This window comes from Scyliorhinus torazame, chromosome 18 (assembly GCF_047496885.1).
Source record: "Scyliorhinus torazame isolate Kashiwa2021f chromosome 18, sScyTor2.1, whole genome shotgun sequence".
In the NCBI taxonomy this organism is placed as follows: domain Eukaryota; kingdom Metazoa; phylum Chordata; class Chondrichthyes; order Carcharhiniformes; family Scyliorhinidae; genus Scyliorhinus; species Scyliorhinus torazame.
This window is the reverse complement of record NC_092724.1, coordinates 93,708,770-93,722,956: the sequence shown is the minus strand read 5'-3', so window position 1 is coordinate 93,722,956 and position 14,187 is coordinate 93,708,770.

Below are 14,187 nucleotides of genomic sequence, written 5' to 3'. Positions count from 1 at the left end.
GCTGAGTTGTAGGCATTCCGGTTTGATTCGGAGATCCATCCTTCCAGCTTAAGTCTAGTCAATTAAATTGATGCACGATCAATTACACTCAAGACAAAGTGATTTCATAACTGAAGGCTTTAATCGACGAGAACTTGTTCCCCAGCAGCTTCGGTACAGAAAGTGAAGGCTGCTGGGACGGCACCGGTTCTTATACTCTGCCTGTCAGGGCGGAGCTACGTATCAACAGCTAATGGTAAACTCCTAGGTTTAACCAATGGTCATCAGCCTCTTAGGTACCGCAATACCTGATAATACCACACTTACCAAGTTATTCTGGATTCCATGTGCTTTTACCTTCTTTCTCAGTCTCCCATTTTGGACCTTGTCAAAGGTTTTGATGAAATCCTTATAAACTGCATCAACTGCACTACTCTCCGCTACACACCCGATCACCTCCTCGAAAAATTGAATCACATTTGTTCGGCATGACCTCGCTCTGGCAAAGCTGTTGTGTTATGCTGTTTCAGATAACACAGGCTGCTACTTGATGCAGTCTTAACTAAAGGATGCTTCAGACTCTGAAATGAGTTCAACTTGTTTATTGAACTATTAACACAGTTCTCAAATGAGTTCAACTCTCTGCTAATCTAACTGTAGTAACTCAGTCTAACTGTACCAGCTTGCTCTAAGCCACGTGCTGGGGTGTGATGCTGCTGATCAACCCTGTCTAACTCTCTACATGTCTGTCTGTGGCAAGAGGCAGGGTGTGAGTGCCTCATCCCTTTTATAGTGTTTATGTCATGCCCCCTTGTGGTGGTGCCACCTCTGAGTGTCCTGACTGCCCATTGGTTGTGTCCTATTCTGAATGTTCATTGGTTGCATGTTTGCATATCATGACACTATGCTCACTATCCCTTATTAAAACTTGCCTTTCCAAATGGAGATTCTCTCCTTCACAAGCTACCTCAGTAGTTTCCCCATCACTGGGGCGGGATTCTCTAATCCTGGGGCTAAGTGTTGACGCCGTTGTAAATGCCGGAGCGTTTTACGCCGGCACCATCTGTCCCCTAGGATCAGCAATCCTGCACCGCACAAGGGGCCAGCACAGCACTGGAGAGCCTCACACTGCTCCAGCTGCCGATCCGGGCGTCGGAACGCCGGGCGCCGCGGGTCCGCACATGCGCGCTACGATCAGCGCAGAGAATCCCACCCCTGATGTAAAACTCACTTGTCTGTAATGCCCTAGTTTATCACTACCACCCTTCTTGAAACGTGGGACCACATTAGGTGTCCTCCAGTCCTCTGGCACCTCCCCTGAGGAATTAAAAATTTGGGTCAGAGCCCCCGTAATTTTTTGCCTTGCCTCCCACAGCAGCCTGGGATACAATTCATCCAGACCTGGGGATTTACGGGCTGGTTTAGCACACTGGGCTAGATAGCTGGCTGGGTATGCAGAACAAAGCAGCAACACGGGTTCAATTCCTGTACCAGCCTCCTCGAACAGGTGCCGGAATGTGGCGACTAGGGGCTTTTCACAGTAACATCATTGAAGCCTACTTGTGACAATAAGCGATTATTATTATTATTATTTATCCACTTTTAAGACTGGCAAAACCTCCAATATGTCCTTACTTACTATGTCAAACAGTTCAAGAACCTTATAGTCCATCTGTCTGAATTCTGTATCTACATCCTCCTCCTCCCGAGTGAAGACAGATGTGAAGACAGATGTGAAGTACTCATTTAACACCCTACCAATGTTCTCCAGTTCCACGCACAGATTGTCCCCTTGGTCACTAATGGGTCCAATTCTTTTTCTGCTTATCCTCTTCACCATAACATACTTGTTAAATATTTTAGAATTCTCCATAATTTTACCCATCATTGCTTTCTCATGCCCCCTCTTTGCTCTCCTAATTGCTTTCTTAAGATTCCCTCCTTCACTTTCTATATTCCACTAAGGCCTCTGCTGATTTGCTCCATTTGTACCTGCTAAAAGCCTTGCTTTTCTTTCTTATCCACTCCTGAATATTCCTAGCCATCCAGGGCTCTCTGGACGTGTTGCTCCTACATTTCACCCTAAATGTTGGGCCTGTACTTTTCCCGTTTCCTTTTTGAACACCCCCCTCTGCTCTGCTGTAGATTTTCCAAGAAGCTATTTCCAGACTACTTGAGAAAGATCCTGCCTTATTCTAACAAAATCTGCTTTCCCCCAATCAAAAAAACATTTTTTGTCGACCATCCTTTTCTTTTTCCAAAACAAACACAATTCGTATTGTGTTGTGATCGCTGTGAGTAAAACTAATCAACTTATCACTTTCTCATATGTCATTGCTCACTTTGTTTTCAAACTCAATGGGCAAGATTCTCTGATGGCGGGGTTCTCCGTTGCGCCGGCAGCGCACCCCCACGCCCGGGGATTTCCCGACGAATAGAAACCCCATTGGCGGGCTGGCGGGCTGGAGAATTCCGCTGCTGGCGGAGGCGTGCAGCACCAGAACACTGGTGCGGCGGGACGGAGAATCCCGCCCAAAGTGTTCCCAGGCTCTTGGGAACTTCTCTCCCCTCTCTCACGAGTATTTCGCACAGGTTTGCCTCTCCGCTCCTCCTCCTGAAGGTGAGTGTGTGAATGGCGCTATATAAATGTAAGGACAAGACTGAGATTCCCCCGCCTGCAGTGGGACTTCCCCCGGTGGATGCGGTGAGCCACTGGCCGTGTGACGGGATCATCCCGTCCCGTTGAAGCCTTCGGGCTTTTGCTTGACTTCCCCTCCCGCCTGCGAGAAGTCACCTTTGCCAGGACCGGAAGATCCTGCCAGTGGGAGAAGCTGGAAAATCCCACCCCAAGTTTGTAAATTGTGCTCACTCAAAAAGTGGTTATGGATTTGATCTCTGGAGATTTACCTTTGGCTTTTCCTTCCGAAGCCTCTCCAGATCTCTCTTATCTTTAAAACGTTCCTTAAAGCTGACATGAGCTGACTTTATGGACTGGTTTCCCATTCCTTTGAAGCACCTCATGATGTTTTATTATATGAAAGGTGCTCAATGAATGCAAGCTGTTGCCATTGTTACTGCAACAGATGATAACGGTTATTTTGATCTGCAGATCAATATTGCCACTAAACTGTTGGGCTACATTAGACCACACAGAAACCTAAGAGGTTGTGTCCTCTTTATGATAACAATCACAGAATCGCAGGAGGAGGTCATTTGGCCCATCGAGTCTGCACCAGCTCTCCAAATGAGCATATAAATTAATGTCATTCCCCTGCCGTTACCCCATACCCCCTGCACATTGTTTCTATTCAAATAATCATCTAATGCCCTCTTGAATGCCTCGATTGAACCTGCCTCCACCACACTTCCAGGGACTGCATTCCAGACCCCAAACTGTGTGGAAAGGATTATTCTCAGATCACATTTGTTTTGTTTTTTGCAAATCATCTTAAATCTGTGTGTGGCGATGCAAAAAAAAATAACAGTGCTCTGCACTTAAATGACTCGGCCACACCACAAACAAAAATAGTAGAAGGAATGTTGCTGCACCAACAAATGGCCTGTATCCCCATTGTCCAGCCCTACTGCATCAAAGAATAAGGCAGTTCCCTAGCTGAAGGCTAAGGCAGCTGCTACCATCTGAAGGGGCGACTCCACAGCTTCTAAATGGCCAGTTTCAATGGGTGGTCTTTATCCCTCATATCCCACTCAAAACCCACGCAAAATGATATGGAAGAGTGTGACTTCCATGGAATTTAACCCGCCCCGTGTTCTCCGTCTTACCCAAGCAGGGCCAGACCACCGCAATGTGATTCTTCATTCTTACGTCCTCTCCTTAGCACACTAGGAACAGGTGAGTGTGGGACGCAAAGTGGAGGAAAATCACCGTCCAGCAATATTTGAAGAATCTAGGGATATGGTAAGGAGGCAGATGGGTGGGATTGAGGTCACACAGGCGTAGATCCCATTTGCCAAAAGACCTATCCATGTTCCTGAAAATATTTTCAAATGTAGAAACAAAAACAGAAATAAAAAGGATGCTGTGTGGTGTGGCAATTACTTTTTATACGGCCCTGGGAGAGTCAGCCATCCGACACACCCTGCCCACGCACCCCAGGCCGCAGCGAAGCGCCCCTGTTCACCGGACCCCACATCCTGTACCCCAGACACCAGCATGTAACGTTATCTGAACTGGGCACTGGTCCCCTTCCCGGTGCACACACCCATCCTCTAGTCACAGAAGTGTCCCCGGTGCAGGAGCCCTGCACCTGGATGTTCAGATGTTGGCCGCTGCGTCCATGGTGTTGCCTCCCGCAGTGTCCAGGCATCATTGGGATGCTAAGCAATAACTCCCACATGCTACATGGCCCGCCCACCCACAGGAATCCACTTACGAGCTGTGAAGTGTTCGCTTAGCTACTATTGCCAATTCTGCAACAGCCTTCAGTCATACATCCAGAGGCCTTCATAGTCATTGGGAAATATGGATGGTCGGTGGAGCAGTGCCTGGGGCTGCTCCCGGAACAGGAACACATGATCCAGGGGGTGGCATGGTGGACCCCCGGGCGCTGAGATACCCATCTCTCCCCCCCCCCCCACCCACCCCCCCAGGCCAAGGGCATGCACCCCCTCACCCCATGGCTCCGCAAAACCCCCACCACCGATGGTGGGACACCCCAACCAAGACAGACCCCTGGGAGCTCACCCTCCTCCCTCCAAGCACTAAGGCAGCATCCCCAGCGCCCCGGGCCTCATTGCCCAGGAGCGAAGATGGCTACTCATCTCCTCGAATCTCCACAGCAGCCCTTCTGCCAGTTTCACGTTTTTAAAAAGGTGTACTAATCATTCCCGTGTGACCATTTGCTGGGGAGGCCGTTAGATCACGGGAGGCAGTTAGATAGGAGGTCACTCCTATTAATTCTATGGAGATTGACTATAAGTGCTGATTATTGGATTCTCTCCACATTACAGCAGGTTCCTAATTTTGTTAATGCGAGCGGGCCGGTTACATCTCAAACCAATAGGCATGGCGCAGTTCTCATTTTTGGCTTAAGCGCAACGCGGCCATTACATCGCCCCCAAAGTCAAATCTTTACATCTTCCACCCAGCTGGATGTGGTGGTATGTATTAGGGGTAATACGTTACACCACGTGTTGACAGGCTATTGGTGGAGGGATGCCGGGTCCTGATAGGATAAGCCGCCTACTGGGCTCCGCCCAGAAATGCCGGGATAAAAACCCGGCATTTCCCCCAGCAGCTGCATTCTGTAACCAAGCTGCTGGGGATCAAGTTCTGCTTAATAAAGCCTTTAATTTACGTTACCTCAACCTGCCTTGCATCATATTGATGGTACAACACTGGACAAGTGCAAGAATATCAAATTTCAAATGATCAAAATGAGTGGAGCATTCTCGAGCGTCCGAATGAACTACTCCTGCTCTTATTTCCCATGTGAATTCCAGGAAGAGAGGATGCTGATTGGTTGCAGAGTTGACCAAGGCATTACCATGGAAAAAGCAATGGGGAATTATAGGCTCCCAGGTAATTTTAAAAAGGTGCAAGGCTTGAAAATATTTATTTTACTTGCAGAGAATGATCCCTACGTATGAACGCATGATGCCTCTAGCAAGTGCAGATGAGCCGAGCTCGACCTATTATCTTAAATTGGTTCTCAATGTAGCTACGAACAAACTCAGGATTATTCAGCAAATGCTACCCAACCATGTTCAACAGTACACATTTTGTTTTGGACTTTGCAAGGGTGGGTTGTCTGTTATGCCAACCAAAGGAAATTGCCGCTTAATTCGATGAGCCAGTCATTGAGACGTACAACCCATATACCTGCCCCCTCACCAGCACTGAAATTCACACATGCATTGCTCATTTGTGGCACGGTAGAACTGTTGCTTCACAGCACCAGGGTCCCAGGTTTTATTTGCGGCTTGGGTCACTGTCTGTGTGGAGTCTGCACGTTCTTCCCGTGTCTGTGTGGGTTTCCTCCGGGTGCTCCGGTTTCCTCCCACAGGTCCCAAAAGACGTGCTTGTTAGGTGAAATGGACATTCTGAATGCTCCCCCAGTGTACCCGAACAGGCGCCGGAGTGTGGCGTCCAGGGGATTTTCACAGTAACTTCATTGCAGTGTTAATGTAAACTTTCTTGTGACAATAATAAAGATTATTATTATTATTTGTGTGGTGGACAGAACATCTTTTCGGACTGATGGCAGAATCCTGTTAGTAGCAAATACCACTCGTGTAGCCATGCATACCAGCTTGGTGAACCTGTTGATTACATTTTTGAGACAATTTGCCTCCTAGGCTAATTTGAAAGATTAGTCACCTTTCTGCTTCTGCTCCTGTATTAGTTATTTTAGGAACAAAGACTAATATCTATATTGAGCCAACATTTATGTGGGCAGCGCTAACTGAACCTGTTGAGAAGGTAGTCCTGATCATGAAAAGTTACATAAAGAAAGATCGGCCTTGAAGATTTCCAGTGAAGGGACAGTGATTATTTCCTTTGCCAGCTTGTTCCATTGTGGGATTGCCCTGGAAAGAGAGAATACTGTCTTGGAAATAAACCTTTTTTATAGTTTGTGTGGATGGCTCCTTCATGTTTTGACATTGCTGGAGGGGCACTGGTACCTGTTTCTGTCAATTCCCATTGGTCCGTTTCTTATTGTACAGGACATCGCCAATCTATTTCTCTCTTTCCTTTCCTGTTGTGATTCCCACTCCAAGACTATGATTTTGTGTTACCGTTCGGATTGGGTACGAGTGGCGACGGAAGCGTGAAATCTTGCGAGGGGCCCAGCTCACGTTATATGTCGACGTGAGGCCCCGTCTCGCTTGACCCTACTTCACACCAGTAACATAGCAGGATTCCCGATATTCAATGTTGGGAACTGCATTATAATAAATTTAAATCTGATTATTAAGCCTCTACACCTGAAAATCCTCCCCTGCAGCCACCCAGTCCCCCCCTCCACATTATGAATGGTCTCCCACAGCATGCACTTGTGAGCAGACCCACCAGAGCAGAGGAACATTGCTCAGGCGGGCAAAGGGTCATGCCTGAGCAGTACACTGGCACTGCCAGTACCAGGGGCAGTGCCTAGGTGAAGTGCTGGGGACAATGCCAGGGCAGTACCTGGGAGCATTGTCAAGGGGCCTCTAAATGAGGTGCCCTGATCTTTAAGAAATGAAGTTGCGGGTGGGGTGGACCGAAGAAGTGCCCGCTTCACCAATGTGATGTGTGGAAGCTGCCCGTTGGAACTTGTTTTCTAAGTTCTGAGCAATACCATAAAACCACCAGACTTTCAGACATAGGAGCAGAATTGGGCCATCACATCGGGTCTGCTCCTCCATTCAATCATTCCCCAATTAATCAAGAACCTGTCTATCTCTGTCTTAAAGGCTTAAAGACACTCAGTGATTTGGCCTCCACAGCCTTCTGCAACAAAGAGTTCCACAGATTCACCACCCTCTGGCTGGTGAAATTCCTCCTCATCTTAGTTTTGAAGGATCGTCCCTTCATTCTGGGGCTGTGTCCTGGGTTCTAGTTTTTCCTCTCCACATCCACTCTATCTCGACCTCTCAGTATCCTGCAAGTTTCAATAAAATACCACTCGTCCTTCTAAACTCCGAGTACAGACCCAGAATCCACACTTGTAGCTTCAATGCCACTTTTCCCGCCCGTGGTGAAACTCTGCCTCAGAAAGGGAAAGTTCTGCCCCAGATCTTGGGCAACACGGTAGCATTGTGGATAGCACAATTGCTTCACAGCTCCAGGGTCCCAGGTTCAATTCCGGCTTGGGTCACTGTCTGAGCGGAGTCTGCACATTCTCCCCGTGTGTGCGTGGGTTTCCTCCGGGTACTCCGGTTTCCTCCCACAGTCCAAAGATGTGCAGGTTAGGTGGATTGGCCATGATAAATTGCCCTTAGTGTCCAAAATTGCCCTTAGTGCTGGGTGGGGTTACTGGATTATGGGGATAGGGTGGAGGTGTTGACCTTGGGTAGGGTGCTCTTTCCAAGAGCTGGTGCAGACTTGATGGGCCGAATGGCCTCCTTCTGCACTGTAAATTCTATGAATTCTATGATAATCTTTGATCAAGGGCGTGACACTGGTGTATTTCCCAAAATGATTTGGCAGTATCATGCAACACATCTTTGGATTGGTTCCATCTTATTTATTTCTCTCGCCACACACACACACACACACTGAAACACACACTGCATACTCCAGGATTGGAACTAAATGGTGGACTTTGGCCCATTTGCAAGTTTGTGCGATACACAGCGAACGATGATCTGATTAGAAACAACACACATGAACATGTTGGGAGCTGTTCTCTTCACACAAAAGCAACAAGCTCAAGCCAAATATTGTGAATTACTCAGCAGCTTGGGGAGCCCGTTATATTCTCCATGGCAAGGTCTCGCAGTCAATGTGCCAACCAATCAGTACCCTTTTCTTTGATGGTATAAACCTCTGTGATCGTTGGAAATTTGTCATTCTTGTATTTGTCCTGATGAGTGCAAGACAAAAAGCTTTGGTGACATGTCTCTCTTCTCAACATTTTAATTATTGTTTATCAAAAATATGATAGTGAGAGCGACATTCCGTTTCTAGGCCAACAAGAACCGATCAGCAGCTTATGGGTATGTAGCCTTTTCGTATGTTTTGCCAGACAACAAGCCATGAAGCACAGGATACCTGGAGGATGATGATGGAAGGGCTTCAGTTCTGTTTATGTTTAGCCTGCTCTCGATCATCGTCAGTGTCTGTCTTATACGTACGTAGGACTGAGTAAGAAGTTGAAAGAATTATGTAAGACACTTATTAAAAAGCTTCAAGTCTACAACTAGCCTCTAGGCCTAGGTCCATTGTGTAAAGTTTGCTGGCAAGGAAACATAGCAGCTCAATTGAAAATGGTTATTCTCGACTTCACATGAATGTAGGACATATTGACATTCCTTCATCGACACTTGGTAAACATCCTGCTACTCCCATCCTACCGGCACTGCTGGAGCACTTTAAACCACGTGGACTGCAATGGTTCAAGGAGAAAACTAACTGGCCTGAATTCCTGGGCTGTTTCTTGCTGGCAGCACACCCCTACTCGCGGGTTTCCCGGCGGCATGGAGGAGAAGAGAATCCCACCTCCCGTGAACGGCGCGCCGTCAAGAAACACGCAACTTGGGGACTGTAGATACCCTCCAACCGTCTAATCGAGGGCAGCCAGTGATGGAACAATGAATGCCAGCCTTGCCAGCAATGCCCACATCCCAAAATGGATTCTTCTTTTAAAACCTGATAATTAAATGCTCTTTAAAATTACCACAGTGTTGACATGTTGTAAAGTAATAAAATGGTTCCTCATCAATATTGTTGTGAAGTAGTTTATGGAAAGCACACACTCATTGAAATGCAAAAGAATCATTATTTTTAATTAAACAATCCTCGCCTGGTAATTTTTCTCATTAGATTCAGATAGACAGCAGTAAAAAAAACAGACTCCCGGAAAATAAAAGGACCCTCAGGTCTTCCAAGAGATAAACTGAAAACTGAGACAAACCAGTGAAGAAGGTCATGGAGTTCAACTGGAAGGAAATAGTAGGGAGGTTCAAAACAAGGAGCGAGATTCTCCGACCCCCCACCGGGTCGGAGAATCGCCGGGGGCTGGCGTGAATCCCGCCCCCGCCTGTTGCCGAATTCTCCGGCACCGGATATTCGGCGGGGGCGGGTACCGCGCCGTGCCGGTTGGCGGGCCCCCCTCCGCGATTCTCCGGCCCGGATGGGCCAAAGTCCCACTGCTAAAATGCCTGTCCCGTCGGCATAGTTTAAACCACCTACCTTACCGGCGGGACAAGGCGATGCGGGCGGGCTCCGGGGTCCTGGGGGGGGCACGGGGCGATCTGGCCCCGGGGGTCCCCCCACGGTGGCCTGGCCCGCGATCGGGGCCCACCGATCCGCGGGCGGGCCTGTGCCGTGGGGGCACTCTTTCCCTTCCGCCTTCGTCACGGTCTCCACCATGGCGGAGGCGGAAGAGACTCCCTCCACTGCGCATGCGCGGGAATGCCGTCAGCGGCCGCTAACGCTCCTGCGCATGCGCCGCCCGGAGATGTCATTTCCGCGCCAGCTGGCGGGGCACCAAAGGCCTTTTCCGCCAGCTGGCGGGGTGGAAATTCGTCCAGCGCGGGCCTAGCACCTTCAGGTTGGGGCTCGGCCCCCCAAGATGCGGAGCATTCCGCACCTTTGGGGCGGCGCGATGCCCAACTGATCTGCGCCGATTTGGACGCCAGTCGGCGGACATCGCGCCAATACCGGAGAATTTTGCCCCAGAACCTTGAAGCTGGCATGCTGGAAGACATGGGAGCAGTAAACCTTCCCTTGTAACAGCATAGTGCTCGCACCCATCAAAGCGAGCTCTAGATACTTTTAGACATTCTAGCAGTTCTACTTCTAGCAGTTCACCATCAGCTTCTCGAGTACTACCAGTTACAGGCAATCAATACCAACTGAGCCCATGGTGCCTATATTCCCAGAATGAGTGAAAACAAAATTGGCCAGAATGGAGGAAATAACTACATGGGCCACAGTGCCCAAGGGATACTGAATTAGTATTAAAAAAAGGTGCAATATTAATAGTAAATACACACAGTTCTGAGGGGATGGTCAAAAAATATTTACAGAAAGCTCAGTGTAAATATTGCTTTAAATTTTACTTTCAATTACAATAGATATGAAGATCAACACATGATAAGCGGGGGGTGGGGGGACTCCTGCATAAAGGAATCATCATATGGTAACAGGATAAAGTGTGAAGTATCTGGAGAATTGACTTCATAAAGTAGAGCCAACATTTTAATCTGCTAATTATTCCTTGACTAATCCTTCTTTTCCCACTCCCCGAGGTTGGGATTCACTCCGGTGGTGGGCAGTGCCTCTGACTGTTATTGCGATGGATTTGGACAGCAAATGCATCATTCTAGGGAATTTGTCCTGTTTTTAGGGTCTTCCATTGACTCCAAAATCGACTGTGCATACTACGAGACTGGGCATATACTGAGACGTGGATTCCATAATCAAAGGTATATTTTCTGGACAAGACAATGATGGTTTTGGAAGAGAAACTGTTTTCTCTGATGGAAAGATCAATACTTTTTTTTTTAATTTTCTTTTTCTTAAATTTAGAGTACCCAATTCATTTTTTTCCAATTAAGGGGCAATTTAGTGTGGCCAATCTCCCTACCCTGCACATCTTTGGGTTGTGGGGGTGAAACCCACGCAAACACGGGGAGAGGAAAGATCAATATTAACACAATGGACACGATTAAGACAATCGGGTAAAGAATCATAACGAAGATAAGGAAAATTAATTTTTACACGGTGAGTTATGATCTGGAATGCGCTGTTTGAAAGACTGGTAAAAGTTGTTTCAATTTTGCCTTTCAAAGGGAAACGCGATACATGGTTGAAAAGGTGAAAATGCAGAATTATGGGGGAAATGGCAGGGAGTGGGATTAATTGGATAGTTCTTTCAATTTTCATTAAAATTTGTTCAATGCCAAATAATGAATTTTAATCCAGTGGCTGGAAACCTGAATTGAACTTTTAAAAACAGACTTAAAAAACCCCGGAGATATCGATTTGAACTCACAGCCCAAGGTGGCTACCCCAAATTTGTATGGCTATATATTTCGCATTCCAATTCATTGGAGTGGAGTCAGTCTCTCTGGAAAATCCATCAAGGACAATGATTTCATGGGAGTGTGAACCTGTTAATCATCTGAGGTATTCAACTGTTAGCTGTTAGAGATAGCTCATTAAGATTAACCGCTTGGACGATGGGACCCTGAATAAGTTAACTTCTGGGCATGAGATAGTCAAGTCACCTTTGGAATAGCCAAACATCAGGCAGGATCCTCCTCTCCCGTGTGGCATGTTTAGCAGTGGAAGAGGTGTCCCACATTGGCTGGTTGAGGGATCTTCCAGTCCCACTGCTGTCAATGGGATTTCCTGTTGTTTGCACCCTCTGCCGCTGGGGCATCCCTAGACAAGGGGTTGCCATCGGTGGGAAGGGAATATGCTGCATGTTGGAGCGGCAGGAAAATCCCACGCAAAGGCTCTGTTGTAGCGGCCCTGTTAGCTGAGGGCACAAATCCCATAATGGCCATTAACTCTTGAGTGCAGCCAAAAACAGGATTTGTGCTGGTGGGATCACAGTTTGAGATTTTCCGGGCCCCCGCCGGTGACCTGATTAAGTTCAGACTCAGAAAGCGCGTGAACCTCATATAATTTGAAAATATATTCTAATGTCATTAAAGGCTTGATGCCATAGCATCCGCCCACAACCCATCCTCCACTCCCCCCGCCCCAGCCTGTGGCGTGACATCACGCCGGCATAAATCACCCAATGATTTTCAAAAACAGAAAACAGCTGTGGTGACCATGCCAGGAGTGCGGAGGTGCCTGTAGGAACATGCATTGAGCCTGGCACTGCCAAGTGTACTGCCAGGTGGCATTGCCAGGGACACTGTGAGGGAGGTCAATGCCAAGTAGCGCTGGCATGGATTGAGGACAAGGGGGCACAACCAAGGGATCCTGTGGAGGGGGCACACGCAGGGGGGAGTTACCCTACCACCACTGCCCCCCACCCCCCAGCCAAGAAAAAAATGTCTGTGAAACTGGCGAGTTTCCCCCATAGTCTCCCAAATAAAGAATCCACCCCAGTGTGTATTTTATTATTTTCCTGAGGTAAGTTTAAGTATAATATAAAATTCTTTGTTAAACTGAAGAAAATCTGTCCTGTTTGTTGTTTTATGATCACATTATGTAAACTTTTAAGTACTCACTGAATTGGCAAAAATATCCTTTTCAATCAAAATTACCTGTTTCAGACAAATAAGACCAAATAATATGGGAGCCATTCGGCCCCTCGAGTCTGTTCCGCCATTCAATGACCGATCTGTTGTGATAATTCTCAACTCCACTTTCCCGTCTTATCCCTCTAACCTTTCATTTCCTTCCTAATTAAAAATCTGTCTGTCTCAGCCTTGAACATACTTAACAACTCAGCCTCCGCAGCCCTTTGCGGTAAAGAATTCCACAGATTCTCCATCCTCTGAGAGGGCAAAAAGGGAGGCCTCAACACTTCCTCACCTGGTTGTAAGACAATTATTTTGTTAAGTGTGAGGCAGTATGACATTGTTCACAATGCAAGAAAGAAGGCAACATTGAATTACAAGGCCGGGGCATCAGAAGATTGCTGGGGAGTAATACAATAATAATCTTTATTATTGTCACAAGTAGGCTTACATTAACACTGCAAAGAAGTTACTGTGAAATTCCCCCGAGATTTAAATCTCCAGCAAAGTACAGGACAATCTCCTACATGTTGTGAATTTGAGTATATTTCTGATAATGTTGGTCTCAGTGTAGTGAACAAGCATCAAGTCAAAGGACGCTTTATTGCTATTTTGAATTACTTATTTTTTTTTGAAAGGTTTGTTCTTGAGATTAAGGCAGTATCAAAACAGTATTTATTTATTAACCTTCATTTGTTACCTTGAGATTATTAAAAGTCATAAAGTCATATTGGCAGTAACACGGTGGCACAGGGGTCAGCACTGCTGCCTCACAGGAACCTGCCTTCGATTCTGACCTTGGGCGACGGTCTGTGTGGAGTCTGCACGTTATCTCCGTTTCTGCGTGGGTTTCCTCCGGGTGCTCCGGTTTCCTCCCACTGGGATTGGCCATGTAAAATTTCCCTTAGTGTCCAAGGATGTGCAAGTTAGGTAGGGTTATGGGGTTATGAGGGTAGGGTAGGGAAGTGGACCTAGATAGGGTGCTCTTTCGGAGGGTCAGTGTAGAAATGAATGGCCTCCTTCTGCACCGTAGGAATTCTATTCTAACATACCATTCCCAGTGGCAGAACTGCACATTTGCGCCACTTCTGCTCTCTCCCTTTTTCCCATTTCCCATGCATTACAATTCAAATTTATGGTGCTGCCGACATTCACAGGAAACATTCCGCGGCGAGGGGAGATTAATATTGGTGAAACCCACTGTCAGCTGACAATGCTGTAGCTAAGGGCTTGCTATTGAAGAGTGAAATAGGCAGGCTCTACCTTATGACCCGAATCTTCCTGCTCATCTCCATTCCGATTATAAAACTTACTGAGAGCATTAAGGTGTCATGATAT